At 41.0% G+C, this 6,000-nt stretch overlaps 1 pseudogene; it reads right to left on the bottom strand.

The window, feature by feature from the left end:
* Positions 1 to 397: 397 nt before the first annotated feature.
* Positions 398 to 3,001, bottom strand: LOC123120562 (uncharacterized; annotated as a pseudogene).
* Between the last annotated feature and the right edge of the window lie 2,999 nt (positions 3,002 to 6,000).

The following is a 6,000-nucleotide window of genomic DNA, read 5'->3' as shown; positions in this document are numbered from 1 at the left end:
CCTCAGGGCGACGGGGAGACAGGCAGAGAGGCAGGAGGTGGCCGGCGCGTGCCGGCGTGCGGCGAGCACACGCCTCGCGTCCTTCTGGCGCGAGGTGGGAGACGATTGGCACTACAGTGGTGGGCTGGGCCGCTACAGTGGCCACCAGGTAAGCCAGGTAGGCCTGCCCTCTCTTCTGTCTTTCCTATTTCTTTTTGTTTTCTATTTTCTGAAGTTTGTTTTGATTTGATTTAAAATATCAAATCATTTTAGTAGCTTCTAAAAAGATTTATGTGGCTTGATACAAAGTATTCAAAGCCACTCACATGTTCTCAGGATTATTGGATTTATATTATATTCCTAGCAAATATAAATCCAGTTCAAATAATTATTGATTTAATTCAAAGTCCCAAAATAATCATTTCTGAGATTCCGAAAATATTGGTTTGAGTTTTAACTCTTGCCAATATTTTCAGAGATTAACAGGAACTTTTTTGTTGGGCTCATTTGAAAAGATTTTAATGTTAATCATTTTTAAAAGATTTCGGAGGCTTGAGAATTCCCTCAATTCAAATTTCACTGGAAATTAGACATGATGCATGATGCACCCTGATGCAACTATTGCAGGCAACTATTCTAGGGTTGTGACATTCAGAAGAGCTGGATGGTATCTTATCTAATGTTTCCCCATGCCAGCAATCATCACGGGACTTGGATCTCAAAAACAGCGGTCTCTCTGGACCTTGTACTCGGCGTTCCCATTTTTCTTCTGCTAGGTTCTTTGTCTCGATAATGCGATGAAGCCTTTAGGTATGGACCAGGTTCATCCATCCTAGAGCCAATGCCCCGTCTTCCTCGCTTTACCCTAACATAGCACCAAATTACATATTTTTTCAACAAAAATGAAAATATGTAACAGATGCAAATGTGCGCAAGTTAAACATAACACTCCCCTTGAAACATCACCTAATAGGATATGGCAATCTCAACGGAATAATGTGATACTATGATTATACTACTGTAGATAATTTGCATCAATAGTTTGACATAAGCAGAGAAATTCTTAGTTATCTGGCGGGTGTCAATCAATATATTGCCCGCTTGTTCTATGAAGAAACTAGTAGGCATTTAAACTAACCTTGAATGTAGAAACTTTTCAACTTCATCATCCCCTAGACCATCATCCTGGTCTGAGTAAGAACTATTATAAACTTTTACTTCTTCAATCTTTGAGCTGGAACTCATATTTCTTGAGTCACCTTTGCGTTTCTCCCCTCTAGAGTCACCACGCTCTTTATCTCTTCTTTTCAGCTTAGACTCAAGTTCAAGATCATTCTCCCTGGCACGCCACATTTCATCAACCTCCACAACACAGTTTGTTGTAGGGGGGGGGGACAATCAAGTATCAATTTAATAATAAAATCACATGAGAAACTTAAATGATTTGATTTCATGATATAATGAGCAATATGAGTTCAAAAAAGGACGTGGGGTTTCTACTCCGAGCACATATGGTCACTATATCTGCGCCACTGAATATTGTCTCGCGATCCGCTCCAGTTCTTTTACTACCTGGGAAATACTGAGCGGTATTAAATGTGCTTTTGTTTGGCATACGTATGCTGGTGTCATGTTCTGTGGGGAAGGAAAACGGCAGACGTCTGTGGGGTGTGGGAGTCATTGTTACTTCCGTTGGAGACTTTGGTGGTGAGCCACAACTCATAATGTTTGCTTTAATCTAGTTCATGGAACAGAAAAATAGCTCTCTGGTTAGTAGGGACGGACAGAGTTCCTCAACTTTTTCATTGCAAACCAGGAGATTGGAGAGGCAAAGCAGTTCGAAGGTGCAACTTGATGTGCACCTACCGAAGGCTGCTGGGCTTGGTCTTGCTGGGCAACGGGATGGCATTCGAGCTCGGCGACGTAGCCTTCAAGCCATCTGAAAAACCATACAGACCAGTCCGTGGAGTGCATGCACTGATAAGGTTAGCAGGGACTAGATCTAGGCTATAATCGAGTCATTACATATAGATTTGTGGCAAGGGATCTTTCTTGGCGCATTTCTAGATCCGGGTGCGAGAGACGAAGTTGATGACCTTGTCCCGGCAAGAAATCAGTGGGGGGATTTTGTTGGTAGCTGAGGACGAGGTAGCAGTTGACATCTGTGGCGGCAGGGAGGACGATCCAGGATTAGGAAGGGAGTGAGTGGGGGGTATCTGTGCTTGGTATGGCCATATTGGTAGCAGAAGAATCTTGAAGGGGGAAAGTTGCTGGTGGAAGTGAAGTTGTTTCTGGGATATTTTTTATGGAAGTTTCCAGGATGGATTGCATTAATGGGATTTCTCAGGATGATGGAGAAAGGTGCAGATGGCCCATCGTGAAACGACATCTGGGCCAGAAGACATCTGTGGGTAGTTGACACAATAACTCAGTTACTAGTGTGGGCCAGATCAACAGTGATGGAGGAAATACCGATCTTTATACAAGATACAGTACCAGAACCTTCATGAATCTAGGAGAGAAACAATGTGCAAGATAAGCGGAGCATCTGTGCTCGCGCACAGATTTACACTTCCGGTTCAAAAATACTTATAAAGTAGTCATTAATGCTTATTTAGTTAACCACCCCGAGTTAGATGAAGCAATTTAAAGTGGTGCCTACATGATTGCAAATTTGTAACTGCCTTCAATTGTTGTGATTAGTTTTGGGTGAATTCTCCTAATGAGAAGGTTTCAAGGACATAAAAAAACATTTTCTTCAGTAAAAAAGCATGATTACAGCTGCTTTGATCAGGTAATCAACACGAGGAGGCAAGGATAATGTAAAAGAAACATGATGCTAACCTTGTTGAACTCCACGAACTGTGGCTGTGAGGAACCGAGAATTTGGATTATGCCTAATATTGGGCTTTCGCAGATATGCATGAACACCTTCCCAGTCAGCCTCTGACTGTAATCTCCGTGCTTCTTCAAGGAGTAATGAAGCTAGGCGATTCTCTGTGTCGAGATCCATGTCCAACCTTGAACTTCAGCAACTATGGAGACATAAATAAAATATTTAGTATATTAAACAATCTAAAACTCTAATCTAAAGCAATATCAAAAGAACAATTTATTAGCAGTCAATCACAAGTATGACAGAAGGGTGGCTATGGCGGTGGGTAGAGTCTCTCTGCTTGTGCTATGGAGGTCCTGGGTTCGAACCAGCCTCTTTGCATAATTATTATGCAAGAGTAAGGCATCCAGAAGTTGCCTTCCCCAGACCACACCTTGTGTGGGAGCTTTTAGAACTATGTACGCCCTTTTTCAATCACAAGTATGACACCAAGGTTCTATGAACTGAACTTTACAACAAAATTTCAATTTTCACACCATATTTGATGTTTGATAAAAAAATACTATTACCTCCATTTTTAAATACAATACCACTATCAAAAATACAATTTGCATCTATACAAGGCTACTATCTCTTCCCAAGAAGAATTGATTAGATTTTTGCCTCGTACGATGGTGCTTATTTAGGAAAATGTTGCATGCATCCATAGAGAAAGAGGCACCACATGCAAATGTTTAATTAGTCCAGAACATGAGAGGTTTTCGGTTTTCCACATAACTAATTATGCTATTTATTAGTTGACTTTGTTTTCTTGGTATCTGAAAAATGAGATAGTGACCTTGTATACAAAAACGGAGGGAGTATAAATTATGAACAAAACTGGGGGTTTTGGACTGGCATCCTATGGTAGATTACCACTTTAAATTTTACTATCTGTTCGGTCGGATTACTAAACTGCCTATGAAGAAATTTCAAATCCTTGTGAACAACAACATGGATCTCGACCCTTCAAGACAACAAGGTGCGGGTGATGCTCGGATGTGGGCTCTCTTTAACATATAAATGGAGTCGTAATGCTTAATTGTTGTCCCAACCGGTCCCATAAACTAGTGATCCCGTCCTACAATAGAGTCAATCCTACAAGCTAACAAATCTTACCGATTAGTTATTGTAAAATGGACATCCATAAAAAAATGTTCAACCTCAACAATCTTCAGGATTTAGATCAGCAAAATCCAAAAGGCGATTTTTTCCTACCTTCTACAAATAGGGGCAGACTAATGGCCAGTTCGGCAACCCTCCAGTCCTTACAAATCAAAAATCTCCACTCCACTAACACATTTTGGAATTTGGTAAAACATTTAGCCGCCAGCTCCACCCCTTCACATGTATATTTTACAGAGTTTTGCTCAATGAACAACCGTACCCCATGTTTCCATCGGTGTTGGATAGAAAAGGTTACATGGGCAAGGTTGGAAGTTCATGTTGCAAATATATGTACTCAACATATTCAAATAGTAAAAAAACCGCACAAGGGAACTTTGCAAATATTTCAAGCCGATATAGATTTAAATAGCATAAATGTCACAGTGCAATGATATGCCACATATAGGACAATCATAAGATTCTTAGGCATTACAAAACACTGAACCAGCTAGAAGGGGCCAAAAGAGTTCACTAAAAAAAAGACACATCCGTGACATTTTGGGCCGAACGAAAAAAAATTCTGTCATGCTTATGACACTTCTATGACGATAATTGTGACAAAACCCGGTATCATCATAGATGTGGTGGGCTCCTACTTCTATGACAAAAAATCATGACAGCAAATGAGCTTTTCGTCCTGGGCGGGCCGGAGACGCACCTGCATGACATTCTTTGGGGCGTTCATGACGGAAAAAATCATGGTAGAAGCGAGAGCAAGAAAAATTTCAGGGAGTTCCCGGTTACGGTGGGTGGTCGGGGCCGAATGATGAACGGAGGTTTGCGCGTTTTCTCTCGTATACGTACGCGCGTGTGTGTGCGCGAGGCGTTGGGGTCTAACTGAACCTGAGCAAGGCGTTCGCTTACTGAACCCAAGCGATTGCACTGGCTATGCATTACTGAACCCGAGCGATCGATCAATCCGCAGTTTCATATACCACATCAGCCGCGGGTTCGTTTTCATGGTAAAAAGTTGTCCGGGGTGGACCATCATCGGACGTAGGCTAGGACGATTAAACTGACCCCTAAGCTCCACAGGTTCATTAGGTTTAGTAGACGTGGTTTTCAGCTACTGTCGCCATCGGTTTCATCGGTTGTGCTACAGCTGCCTTCAGCCTGCAGAAAAGGAAAATTCATTCACCTTGGGAGATTCTAGTTTGGGTGTGATGCTGTACAAAGCCGTTTTGGTGGAAAGTGGAATGGAATGGTCCAAGGACTGGAAGTTTCCAAATTCACAAACGAAGCAGGAGAAGTGGAAGCACTCGTAAGATTCTTCGGCAGATTTTTGGTCAAAAATATTTGTTACCACGTTTTACCAAGTAAACATTATATTAGTCCAAAGCAAAAATAGAATTAAGCTTACTTTTTTTACTGTCTATTTCGCTTACTACTTTTGTATTCAGTACGGATTAATACAGTGTTGTTTAGTTCTAAGGATCTGTTTTTTTGTTGGCTTTTTTGAGCTTCTAGCATAAGCTGCCCCATACTCAATTTATTCTAGAAGCCCAGCTAAATTTGTTTTTTTATGGTTGGGCTTCTAAACTAGTGTCAGTAGAGGACAACTTATTCTAAAAGCCAGCAAAAGAATTGACCCTAAGCTAGAGAGAAGAAAACGTTGGCTTATTTGGGTGGGAGCAGATATAATTGTGTTTTTTTCTCGATAACGGGGTGTTTCTATTATCTCAAAAGGTAGCATCAAGAAGATGCAAAACATTATGAGTAATACCCGGCCTCTGTATAATTAGTATGCAAGTATAATTGTGTAGACTGGCACAAAATTGAATTTCGTAAGTTTTACACATAGGAACGAAAGATTTAGTCGTTTCGGGAATAAACAACCATCTTAAGCATTGCACGAACCTGCTAGAGTAAACTGCAAACCTTGCTTTGTGTGATAATAATACTACTAGTACCTTTGATCCATACTTCTTGTCGTTGTAAACTTTATGATTAGTCATCGCATGCAATGCGGTGCAAGTTGT

Source organism: Triticum aestivum, chromosome 5D (assembly GCF_018294505.1).
Source record: "Triticum aestivum cultivar Chinese Spring chromosome 5D, IWGSC CS RefSeq v2.1, whole genome shotgun sequence".
In the NCBI taxonomy this organism is placed as follows: Eukaryota; Viridiplantae; Streptophyta; class Magnoliopsida; order Poales; family Poaceae; genus Triticum; species Triticum aestivum.
This window is presented reverse-complemented; position numbering and strand designations above follow the sequence as displayed.